We start from the raw sequence: 12593 nt of genomic DNA, 5'->3' as shown, positions 1-12593 counted from the left end.
ACTAGGCACTCAAATTATGCCAAGTATTTTCTCCCTACATCTGATCCTTCAGTTGTTAGTACTTAAGTGATGATCACTTACTAAGCAGCTCTTCCTAAAGGCTGAACAATCTTTCGGCTCAGAGAATTCAGGGTGAAAAAAAAGGGAGACACCATGATTCAAAGATTCAGAGTTATTCTTTGATGTAAAGGTAAGGAAATCCTGATATCATTACTTCTTTGTCCAGGATATTAATCACCCGGCAAAAGTTAGTCATTGTTTACAGTAAGCCTCTCAATTTCAAACTCACAGCAGCTGTCACTGCATCCTCAGAGTCCTCGCCTTCAGGTCCTCCCTCCTAGCTCCCCCCAAGAGCCTTCTCTATCTCTAGCAAATTCTCCAGAACACACTCTAGGAACACGCCTTTAATTCATCCTGAAAAGTGCTTGTTATTGACATACCAAAACATATGAATAATTCAATAAATGAATCTCAAACCATCCTATTAATCATTCATTGGTCTAGGTACCCAACTCACCTTATCTTGAGAAAAGCTTTTCTGAATATACACGGAAAGTATCCCCCTACCCACCCCCAAAGGAACTGATTTCAAACACTACAGCTTTCTCTCCCCATGTCAAAGTTCACGGTTCCTCCTATGGCTGATTTAACAGTTGATCTTCTAAAAGGAGCTGAATTCCTAAGGTAGTTCTATTTTGAGCCTTCTTCCTGTTCTGAAGCTAAAGTTGGAAGGGCTTAGGTGGTGATGTCATAGAAGGGAGACTGTTGGCATTCCCAGAAGGGTCTTCTCCAGCAACTATGGGGATGCTCATATGGGGGACACCAGGGGGAATGTGCACTTCACATCACTCCCCTCCCACCGTTTTAAGTCCCAGCTATTCATTAGCCAGCAGGAAAATAAGTTCAAATAAGCATGCAAACATATTTACATATTTTACTTCTTAAGTATCTCAAAAATGAAAAGACAAGGAAAATTCCTCACACTAGGGAAAAGGGGTGACAACCTTTCTCCACTCTCCTATCTGCACCTCCCCAAAGATCCATCACAGGAATAGGGGCAAAGAGGTAGCAGCAGCTGACAAGAATAATAAAGGATTATAAATCCAGGAGAACTGAAGACGGAAATGCTGCTGGGGATACTGAGGGCAGAAAGAACACCCCTGGGTCCCTTCTCTTCCACTGTTTTCTTCTCCGTTTTGGAATGGTTAGATTTAGGGCAGGGTGTGCCTTCTGCTTGGGAGGCGCGTCTGGCTGTGGAGAACCAAGAGGGGCCAGGGTGGGGCCCAGGAAAAGAGAGCCAGAGACTGGCTGCTTAGGCCAGATTCTGGGCTAAGCTCTTGGAAGGGGTCTGCGGGGAGAGAGAAGATTCCTTTGGAAGATCCAGTGGGGAATAAAGAACGCGTACTAAGCCGAAGCTGGTTACCTTTCTCTCAATCTAAAACCAGCAGTCAGTTGCTGGTTGGTGGGGTGCAGGTTCAGAAGCAAGAGAAAAATCCCAACACATCTGTGGACCACAACTTGATGGGGTGGGGGTATGGATGTGCCCAGTGCAATTAGCAGGTGAAAACGGCACTTTCTGGCCAATTCTGGGATGGGAGGGTTAGCTAAGAGTTCTGAGGAACAGAAGATTCCCCGGCTTCTCAGCTCACCTCTCCTCCAAAGCGAGCAATAAGCACAGGTGTGGTTCTTCTCCAAGAAGGTGGCAGCTGGCCTGCGGGTAGCTGAGTGAGGGAAAAGATTCCCCAGCCCGTGCGGGCAGGGAGAAGCCCTGGGGCCAGCTACCGCCGGGAGCCGGCGGTCTCCGCCAAGTCCCCTCCCCCTTCTTGAAAACCGACCGGAACCGGCATAAATTACAGCCACGCACCCCCTTCCCCAATAGTGTTTCTAATAAAAGAAATAGCCTCTCATGCCTACATTAAAAAAAGACCGCAAGCTCTGGCTAATGGAAATAAACAGGTGAGCCCCGAGAGGAAGCGGGAAAAGACTGGAGCTGGGAGAATGAACGTGCAGAGAAATCGAGGCTTCCCTGCCCTCCCCGCACACCCCTCCCCTCTCGCCCCGGAGAATCTGCGTGGCAGGTTGTAAGCTCAAAATGCCACTCTTACAGGCCCCCTCTTCCCGCCCCGCGCCCCTTCTCCCTCCTACCCCAGGGTCCGGCTTCACGGCCTCGTGGTAGCGCCCGGTCCCCGCGCCGCGCGGGGCTCACCCTCACCCCGGACCACCGCCGCCGCCGCGGGGACTCCGGTCTTCCTCTCTCCGCCCTCCCTCCTCCTCCTCCGCCGCCGCCGCCGCCGCCTCCTCGCAGACTCCTCCCGCCGGATCCTTCATGTAAACAACATCCAGGCTCTATTTACAGTCGCCGCCGGACGGCGAAGGACCCACGCCAGTGCCCTGGAAGGAGGCGGGGGTGGGGGAATAGCGAGTGCGCAACATTTACACACACCCGCCCCGCCCCTCCGCGCCGCTGCCCTGCCAGGGGGCCGAAGCGGGGCGCCGGGGGGCTCTCCGCGCCCTCGACCAGCCTGCGCCGCTCCTGACACCCCAACGAGGGCCAGAGGAAAACCGCGGAAATGCCCATGGGCGAGGTCGCCCCCACCCCGAAAGAAGAAAACACACCCCAACCACTACAAACCCAGCCCAGCAACACCCTCCAAGTCCGTGCGGGAGTGCGGAGCCCCGGCCCGCCCAGCCGCCCCGCCGCCCCGGCGCCTACCCTGAGGTGGCGAACTGCGTGCCGTCCCCCTCAGCGGCTGCAGGCCGGTGCCCAGCGCCGGGCAGCGGCGCGCCCTCGGCCCCAGCCGCCGCCCGGCCCGCCCTCGGCCCGCCCCCCGCACGGCCGCCGAGCCGGCCGAGCCCCGCGGCGGCGGCGGCGGCGGCGGCGGCGGCGTGTGCGTGTGCGCGCGTCGCGGCCAGCCTCGCTGGAACGGCTCTCCTTGCCCCCCGGCTTCCCGTGCCCCCGGGCGGGTGGGTGGCGGGCTCCGGCGCAAGACCCGGCCAGCAGCGGCCCGGCCAGCGCTCCACGGCGCCGCACGAGTGCGCACACGGACGTAGACACTCGGCGCACCAAGCCCCGCGCGGCCGCACGCCTCCCGCCGGCGCCTGACTCGGCGCGCGCCCCGCCGCCCCCGCGCCCGGCACGCCGCCCCCACACCCACCTGCGCCCCCGGGGGGTCCCGGGCCCCCCTTCCTTTGTTCTTCCCGCTATTTGCATGAGGATTATCTAATGACGCAGCAAGGATACAACGTGCTCGCTACAACGTGACCGTCGCCATTTTTCTGTTTTTATTCTATCTCTGCCATGTGATAGATTGGGGGGGGTGGGGGTTGGAAAAGGGAGAGACAGGATTAAAAAAAAAAAAAAAAACTTCCGGGTCTCATGACCGCGAAGGGAGAAAAACAAAAGAGAGACCAGACACAACTCCCGGGAAAGGATGTGTGCGTGTGTGTCTGTCTGTGTGTGCGCGCGCACGCCCTTCCCTCCTCCGCTCTGAGAAGGGAGGCTCCCAGAGCAATCAGTGAGCATCTTCCCACCTTGGAAGCCGTGTGACCCCGGTGGGTGCAGATCGAGCCCTCTAGCCGTGGCGGTCGCGGGTCCCGGTCCACAGCCGCCGCCGACTCTCTGCGAATCTGTCAGCTTCGTGCTTTTTTTGTGGCTCCACTTGCCGGTCCACCCCAGAGCTCACGCTCTTGCTCCTGGGCGGTGTACCGTTAGGGGTGCAGATAAGTCTCATTAATACCATGAAGGAGGGAATGATAAAGTTTAAAGGCTATCGTATTTCACAAGTTTTAAAATAGTTTGCTTGGATGCTGTTGTGCGTGACAACCGCGTGGCAATACTATGTAGAATCTAATATTGGTTGGAATCCTTCCTTTCTTTCTCTATCCCCTTTTCTCTCTCTTTCCAACGTGGGATACACCCTTGTGTGGTGTTCCCTGGGGTTTGTAATGTAGGGAGGGATCATTCATCGCGGATTGACTTATTTAGGAGGAAATTTTTAGTATGTGGTTGTTCGAGGTCAGGGAGCATTGTTTAAGAAGACAGTCGCACGGAGCAAGGTGGATTCGTGTTACTTTCATCTCATTCACATTCAGAGGCGTGATAGATGAACATTTCATTCTCTCCCAAGGCTCGCGTTCACAGTTGCTGAGAAAAAAAGTATTTGGGAACTCCGCCACACTTTTCAGTGAGGTATAGGATTTTGTGCTTTTGTTTACTGCTGTATTTCCTTTGGGCACTTTCACTTTTGTTTCTTTTGAGTTTCCTTTCTGATTTCTTGTCCTATTTCATAATTCAGAGCAGAAATGGACTTTATAGAATTGAGTGGGGTTCCTCACTTTACAGGCGAAGAAACTGAGGTACTGAGTTGCTCCAGGTCGCACATTTAATTCGAGTTGAGCCCCGCTCACCTGATACATCTGTTAGAGGGATGGCGGTGGAGAGCTGGGGAGGTGGAGTTAACGACGTATAGCAGCAATTCTACTTTGTGAAATTCATTTCCTAGAAATTAAAGATGGTGTCCAGTGTGAACTGATTGCTTCTTCAAAACGCCCTTTTTTGTGATTTGACTCCAGTGTATCTGTTAATTTAGGTTCTCCTTTACCTTTTCCTGGGAGAGTTTGCCACTTCATTGAGTAACCCTACATGATTGTTATGAATTGCTTTTATTAAAATCAGAGGGGACCACTCCGCCTCTGTGCATCCACTGTGTCCTTTTTGTATTTATGTACTGGTGCCTTTCACAGTTAAGTGTACGGGACAATTGATGTACCTCCCTGAACTAGAGGGTAAGCTTTGAAGGCCAGGGCCATGCGGTTCACGTTACATCTCCCATGTTTACCACCCCGCCGGGCAATGAATGAACCAGTGAAGGTCTGAAGAGGATTTTTTTCCATAATTCCAACCTGACCATCTCTAGAAAATTCCTCCCTTCTTTTCTGTGAAAACAGAGCACTGGAGATGGTTTTTGATTCTTACACCTTTGAAGACCATTTTTGGCAGGCTTCTAATTTATAGGGCCAAGCAAAACATAATTTGCTTTCTCAACTTTTTTTTAAACCAACTGCTGTCTCCCTTTTTTTTTTTTTTTTTTTACCATATTTGGTTCCTCTTCTTCAAATTCCATCTAATTCAAATAATTAGTTATGCCAACACTTGCCCTTTGACTTTTGCTTTCATGGACTCCAAAAGGTTGGTAAAGCTTAAACTGATTTTATCCTGCTTAGCCTGGAATTGAATTATCAGGCAGTATGCTTTATGAGACTGATTCCTTCTGGAACTGAGTGACCTAGTGAGGAGGCTGGCAGAGCAGAAGAGGGCTGCTGGAAAGATGTCAGCATCTGGACAAAAGTGTACATTTGCAACTTTAAAAGACTAGGAAATAGCTGAGGTCTGCAGTTATACTTACAGATGGGAAGAGGGTCTGGATTGTAGCAGATAAGTTCATAGGCATCCAGAACAGTGAGGTTCCAGTTGTATATCTGAGCACGAACTGCACCTTTTCCTTTGGTTGGGGCAGAGAAGTTGGTATTACTGATTGTAACATCTAAAGTCCATGTCTCATCCCAGATAATAACAGTGTGACAATAATTTCATGGGCAACAATATCAACCTCCAGAAAGGTAGCAATGAAGCCTAATTTTGTGTAAAGTCATGTGGTCCCTTAAAACCCAAAGCTAAACAGAGAAAAAAAGGGACAGCTCAAAAGTATAGGAAACACCTCCATGTCTCTTGCCTTCCACATATGTGTGCTCACATCACTATAGAGATCAAACTTTAGTCCTCTGGGTTACTACAGAGCTGCTGATTAAAGAGAGCTCTTAGAGGCACTCCAATAATCTTCTTTCATCTCTCCAATACACACTTGAAAAATGACAATTCTTGGTATGTGAGATGGACTTTGGAATCAGGTCCTAATCTCAGCTCTGCCAGTCTGTTAGCTGTGTCTTCCTGGGTCAGTTACTCATCAGTTCTGATTCCCAGTTTCTTTACACATAAAATGAGGATTCAACACCTAGCTCAAAGAGGAGTTTTTAGGATTAAAATTTAATCAAAATTTAATAAAATATATGTAAAGACCTAGGATGGTACTTGGAACATAGTTTTTTAATAACAAGTAGCTGTAATAATCTCTAACTGTATTCTTATTTACCCCCATGCACTTTTAGAATTTTTCTATCCCTTTTGGCTTCCTGCTCTTGACCCTTCAACAAATCTGCTATTGGGAAAAGTTCTTTGACTATTGAGATAAATACGAAGTCCTACCCTTAAGTTCACACTTCAGCCTTGGAAAAGATACATATGCCAGTAACTACATGGCAAATAGTTCTCTATAGGTGTGTAGTTCAACTACACGGCATATAGTTCATACTGATACTGGTGGACTGAAGACAAGTGATTGATTTATGATGATCTACCTGAGAAATATTTCATTAAGATCTAGATTTATTAATACCCAGGCAATGACAAAACTTGTGGAAGCAGTTAGGAAAGTGCCCCCCCACCAAAGAAAAAACAAAAAAAAAACCTCAGAAATTTTCACATAAATGAGGAAGATTACCTTTAAAACTCCATTTAATCATCATCATTCTACAGCCTTTGAAAACAGTCTTCTGGTCCTGTAAAAGGGGCAGGCTTCTTTTGCATTCATGTGAAAAATACACTAGGTTGTACCTTTGAAGTCATGTTGGACAAATGTAGTTAATAGGAAGCACTTCTGGTTGTTAATTAATTAGATCACTTTAATCAAGAACTGTTTTCTGAGAAATTTATTTCCAGCCCTGGGTCAGATGTTAAGGAAACCAAGATGATGAAGATAGACTTTGCCCTTACGGAACTCATTCAACAAGCATTTGTTGATTACCTACTAGGGGTGCGATGGTGAACAAGACATTGAGCTTACTAGTGGGAGGCTGATACAGACACATACCTTTCCAGCTTCCTCAAGAAGTATGTGACAGACACAGGGTTTGGGCAATATATATATTCCCTGCCCCTACCCCCCAGGAAAATTTTTTGTTCCTTGAAACAAAGAGTAGATCTTGAAAGGATAATTTTGTCTCTATAGCGCAAGGGAATCTGGGAATCTCACTAGCATCAGGCAGAATTGTGAAGTAAGCAAAATTATATTCAGTTCTTGAGTCTATTTATACAGCTTTCTAATCTCACGGTTCCTGTCTTTGTGAACTGTTCTTCAAAGGGTTGCTACAAGGATGATTCTAAAATGTAAACCCGGTTAATTTTAAAATGTAGAATATATAAACAAGATTATACTGTATAGCACAGGGAAATATATACAAGATCTTGTGGTAGCTCACAGCGAAAAAAATGGGACAATGAATATATGTATGTTCATGTATAACTGAAAAATTGCTCTGCACTGGAATTTGACACAATATTGTAAAATGACTATAACTCAATAAAAAAAGTTTTAAAATAAATTAATTAATAAAATAAAATAAAATGCAAACCCGGTTATATTATTCTGCTTAAAATTTCCACGGGTCCCTGTTATCTGCCAGACATGAGACACAAGGTTCTTTGTGATCTTGCTCTGCTGAACCTTCTAGCCTCATCCTCCATAAGATCACAGATAGAGTTACTGAATTTAGTAAATAAAAATACAGGCTGCCCAGTTACATTTAAATTTCAGATAAACAGTAATTTTGGGGTATAAATATGTCCCCAGTATTGCATGGGACAGACTTATGCTAAAAATATTCATTGTTTATCTGAAATCCAGATTTAAGTAGGCATCTTGTATTTTATCTAGCAGCCCTCCCTACTCATGCCAGCCTGATTAATTAAATTGTCATTCTCCACGAGTCTCTTCATGCCTTTATCAGTGCTTAATGTCTTCTCCATCCTGCCCCTTATCCACATGATATTCTGCTGCTGCATCTTCAAAAGCCAGTTATGGGAGGTGGAACTTTGCAGGTGTGAGCATAGAATCCAATGTGCTGGGGATGGGCCTGGACACCTGGGTGCCTTGTTTAATATCTAGGCACCTGCCCCAGTTCCTGTTCATCCTTTCCATTCTTCCTCCTGAAACTGGAGTTCTGCCCTGAACCCCAGTTTACTTGGCTGGGACCCACACATGGTTTTTCACCCTTGCCAACTCTCTCCCTGGGGCTGTGAGGCTAAATCCTGTCTCCCAGCTGCTGGCTGGGCTCCTGATCTAAACTGGATGGACCATTGAAACCCGTTTCAGATGCTGCCTGCTTCCTGTCTTGCCTACTACAAAGGCTGAACAAGAGACTCAAGATGAAGTTTGTGAAAGTGGTTTGTAAATGATAAAGTCTCTCTGATGGTTATTTAGGTTAGTGCCTAATTTCAAGCTCTTCACCTGGTCCTGTATATGAAAGCCCCTCTCTAAAGTGCTCTTGTGCCTGCTCATGCCTGATGATATGTGATGCTGAAAATGATGTGGAAATTTTCCAAACGTCCTCTAATTTTGATTAGTGCATTCAACCACACTGGCTATTGCATTATGAATGGATCTAGACCAGTGGCTTTAATTTTTAAAATTTTAATTTTACAATCCAGGACATACCTCTTTGTAACTGAAGCCAAATTCTCATGGACTGTCATGCTCTGAGTGTGTGTAATGAACGCTGATATTTTCTATTCTATTTCATCTTTTAAAAATTGGTCAACCCACCAAATTAATTTCATAACCCATTAATGGGTTGTGACTTGCATTTTGCTAAACACAGATCTGCCCAATTTATTGAGATCTCCTCTATTATCCAACAGACTGGGACAGTTGTTCAGTGCCTACCTCATTTGGTGCCGTCTCCAATAGGAAGCATGGTGCCCGTGAAAGGAGTTGAGGCCACTTCAATGACATAAGTCACAGCTGTCCCTTTCGACAAGATCAGTAAGCAGAGTTCTGCCACCAGACTTTCTCACCTGCCTGAGGTTAATATGCAAAATTCCTTGGAAGGCCATTTACAGCGAGGGATAGCTGTAAAATGATCACAAATGGAAACTACATTCGTCTTAGAAGAGAAGGATGTGGTTTGAGGGGGCAATTATTTCTCAAACCTAAAAAAAATTATTCCTGGGTGGATTAAAGAGACTTAATTTTCTGAGGTTTCACATTGATTTCACGGTTAAACGTAAATGAAAGCTCCCTCACTCGCTGCTGTGATTTTGTTTTACTCTCTCCTAAACGGTAAGGGGGTTAATCTGATATTCAGAAGCTGGGCAACAGTAGATTCCAGAGAAAATAAAGAAAATGTACGGAAAGGAGGTATTGTTCAAATACGGTGGAAAGAAGACAATTTACCCAAGGAATTCTTATGATACAGGTAGTCGATCCAGCTGCTTGTTTTCAGGGTTTTCTCCTGGCTACCCACCCCTCTCATTTTACCTGGGGCTGTCTCATTCATTTTTCTTCATGGTTGGGGTTTATTTTTGTCTGTTTTGTTGGCCTTGCAAAGACCAGTGTCAGATTCATGGTGCCACAAAATCTAGATTGGAGAGAATTTAAGTGAGAACGGGAGAAGAGGAATTAGAAGCCGCTGTTATAAGAAAGGAGAAGGAGGAGGGCGAGGGGAAGGAGAAGCTAGTATAGACAACTGCTTGGCTACAAAGGCTTTCAGAGAAACAAGGTGGTAATCAAATGAGGGAAATCAAGTCAAGGGGCGATTTTTACTTGTTCGTCTTCAGAGTGCTTGAAAAAATTCATACACTGATGGAAATGATCCAGTAGAGGAAAAGTTCATGATGTAGGTTGGAGGGAGGATTTGCTGGGCTGGTGTTTTTGAGTCTGCTGGGGGAGGAGGAGAAGGCATAAGTGGAAACTTTTACATAGGGTCACCGAGTGTGCAGGGAGGGCAGGGTCCAAGGGGGCACACCTGTATGGACATGCAGACATGGTAAGAGTGAACTGAAATTCTCTTCTGATTCTTCAGTTTTCTCAGTGAGCAAAGAAGCATAGTCATGAGCTGAGAGTGAGGATTGGGGGGGGGAAGACAGGCAGACGTGTGAAATGGTCCGTTAGCAGAAAGTGAATGTACAAATGTACAATACAGGAGAGTGAATGGATCAGGAGGATGTAGGATGTTAGCTGGGAAGTAGTAAGGGCCTTCTTAAGTTCCTGGTGACAAGCTTAAGGTGAGACCAGTGTAGGTAGAAAGTTGCATTTAATTGGGGTTGTATTTTTTTCCAAGCAGTATGACAGAATTAAGGTGATCAAGGGAGTTTCGAGAGTGCTTATGTTTATTGACTCTGAATTTTAAGCTGAGTAAAGAGGGAACGGAGGGACACAAGGGGCAAAGAACAATTTTAAAAATGGTGCCTAAGATGCTCCTCTGTCTGGTCTTTGCATGACTGGCTCCCTCTTGTGGTTTAGCCAATCTCTGATGTCACCCTTTTAACTCTCTTCAGAGTACTGAACGTGTTTCCTTTTTACCCATACCTTGGAGACATTGCAAGTTAGGTTCCAGACCACCTCAATAAAGCAAATACCACAATAAAGCGAGTCACATGAATTTTTTTATTTCCCAGTGCATATAAAAGTATGCTTACACTATTCTGTAGTCTATTAAGTGTGCAATAGCATTAAGTCTAAAAAAAAAGTACATACCTTAACTAAAAAATACTTTATTGCTAAAAAATGTGAACCATTACCTAAGCCTTCAGTGAGTCATAACTTTTTTTTCTGGTAGAGGGTCTTGCCTCGATGTTGATGGCTGCTGACTGATCAGGGTGGTGGCTGCAGAAGGTTAGGGTGGCTGGGGCAATTTCTTAAGACAACAATGAAATTTGCCACGTTGATGGATGATTTCTCTGTAGCCTCAATGCTGTTTGATAGCATTTTACCCACAGCAAAACTTCTTTCAAAATTGGGGTCAGTCCTCTCAAACCCTGCCACTGCTTCATCAACTAAGTTTATGTAATATTCTAAATCCTTTATTGTCATCTCAACAATCTTCACAGCATCGTCACCAGGAGTGATTCTATCTCAAGAAATCACTTTCTTTCCTCATCAGTAAGAAGCAGCTATTTCATGCACCAAAACTTTTATCATGAGGTTACAGCAATCCAGCTACATCTTTAGGCTCCACTTCGACTTCTAGTTCCCTTGCTATTTTTACCACATCTGCAGTTATTCCTTCCACTGAAGCCTTGAACCTCCCAAAGTTACTCATGAAGATTGGAATTAACTTTATCTAAACTCCTGTTAATGTTGATATTTTGACCTCTTGTCATGAATCACAAATGTTCTTAATGGCATCTAGAATGGTGAGTCCTTTCCAGAAGGTTTTCAATTGACTTTTATAAAACAAAAATTGTACACTTTACGAACAAAATCTACTTTGAATTATCCTATAAATTTTATAAGGCAATTGCAACCGTGATTTTACTCCATTTGGTGATGTTTTTTCCAATTCCTTTCTGTTCCTCTCAAGACTCTGAACTTGGAATGATCTTCAGTTGTGGCAGGAAATGTTAAATGAGTAACTCTACATAGTTTTTCCAGTAAGTGCTCACTTTTTAAATTTGATTAAATGCCACAGTTTAATGTATATGTTAGACAATATTTAACAGCTCATAGGGTCACACAGTTCACTAGCGTTTTGCTCCAGCCTGGACGCTGATCATGGAAAAATAGATACCTCTCTGTGCCAACAGCTGCTGAGGAATCACTTCTATGGCAGCCATAGCCTTGTGAAATGTATTTCATAAATAATAAAACTTGATAGTGAGAATTATTCCTTGATCCGTGGGCTGCAGGATAGATGTGTTAGCAGGCATGAAAACAACAAGAATCTCATTGTACATCTCCATCAGAGCTCTTGGGTGACTAGGTGCATTCATTGTCAATGAGCAATAATATTTTTAAAGGAATCTTTTTATCTGAGCAGTAGGTCTCAACAGTGGGCTTAAAATAGTAAACCATGCTGTTAACACGTGCCGTCATCCAGGCTTTGTTGTTCCATTGATAGAGCACAGGCAGAGTAGATTTAGTATAATTCTTAGGGACCCTAGGATTTTCAGAATGATAAATGAGCATTGGCTTCAACTTAAAGTCACCAGCTACATTAGCCCCTAACAAGACACATCAGCCTGTTCTTCGAAGCTTTGAAGCCAGGCACTGACTTCTTTTTGCTAGCTATCAAAGTCCTAGACGGCATCTTCTTCCAATAGAAAGGCTGTCTCAGCTATATTAAAAATCTGTTGCTAAGTGTAGCCCCGTCATTAATGATCTCAGCTAGATCTTCTGGACAACTTGCTGCAGCTTCTATGTCAGCAGTTGCTGCCTCACCTTGCACTTTGATGTTAATGGAGATGACTTATTTCCTTAAACCTCATGAACCAACCTCTGTGAGCTTCAAACTTTTCTACAGCTTCCTCACGTCTCTCAGCTTTCATAGAAATGAAGAGTCAGGGCCTTGCTCTGGGTTAGGCTTTGGCTGAAGGGAACGTTGTGGCTGGTTTGATCTTTCATCCAAACCATTAAAACTCTCTCCACATCAGCAATAAGGCCATTTCGCTTTCTTATCATTTGTGTGTTGACTGGAGTAGCACTTTTCATTTCCTTTGAGAGCTTTTCCTTTGCCTTCACGAATTGGCTAACTGGTTGGTG

At 45.2% G+C, this 12593-nt stretch overlaps 1 protein-coding gene and 1 pseudogene across 2 annotated transcripts in view; both read right to left on the bottom strand.

The window, feature by feature from the left end:
- JAK1 (Janus kinase 1) overlaps positions 1 to 2166 on the bottom strand; it is a 210376-nt gene extending 208210 nt beyond the window's left edge. Inside the window, exon 1 of the mRNA XM_031465304.2 lies at positions 2146 to 2166. The gene's annotated coding sequence lies outside the window, so the exon portion shown is untranslated. The remainder of the gene's footprint in view (positions 1 to 2145) is intronic.
- Positions 1 to 6670, bottom strand: part of LOC116156904 (cytochrome b-c1 complex subunit Rieske, mitochondrial-like) — a 49538-nt pseudogene extending 42868 nt beyond the window's left edge. Inside the window, exons 1-3 of the transcript XR_004140835.2 lie at positions 6558 to 6670; positions 5406 to 5501; positions 3156 to 4498 (exon numbers count right to left, since the gene is read on the bottom strand). The product of XR_004140835.2 is annotated as a cytochrome b-c1 complex subunit Rieske, mitochondrial-like (transcript). The remainder of the gene's footprint in view (positions 1 to 3155; positions 4499 to 5405; positions 5502 to 6557) is intronic.
- Positions 6671 to 12593: the final 5923 nt, after the last annotated feature.

Source organism: Camelus dromedarius, chromosome 14 (assembly GCF_036321535.1).
Source record: "Camelus dromedarius isolate mCamDro1 chromosome 14, mCamDro1.pat, whole genome shotgun sequence".
NCBI classification, from domain to species: domain Eukaryota; kingdom Metazoa; phylum Chordata; class Mammalia; order Artiodactyla; family Camelidae; genus Camelus; species Camelus dromedarius.
The sequence above is the reverse complement of the archived record's forward strand: the minus strand, read 5'-3'. Positions and strand labels throughout refer to the sequence as shown.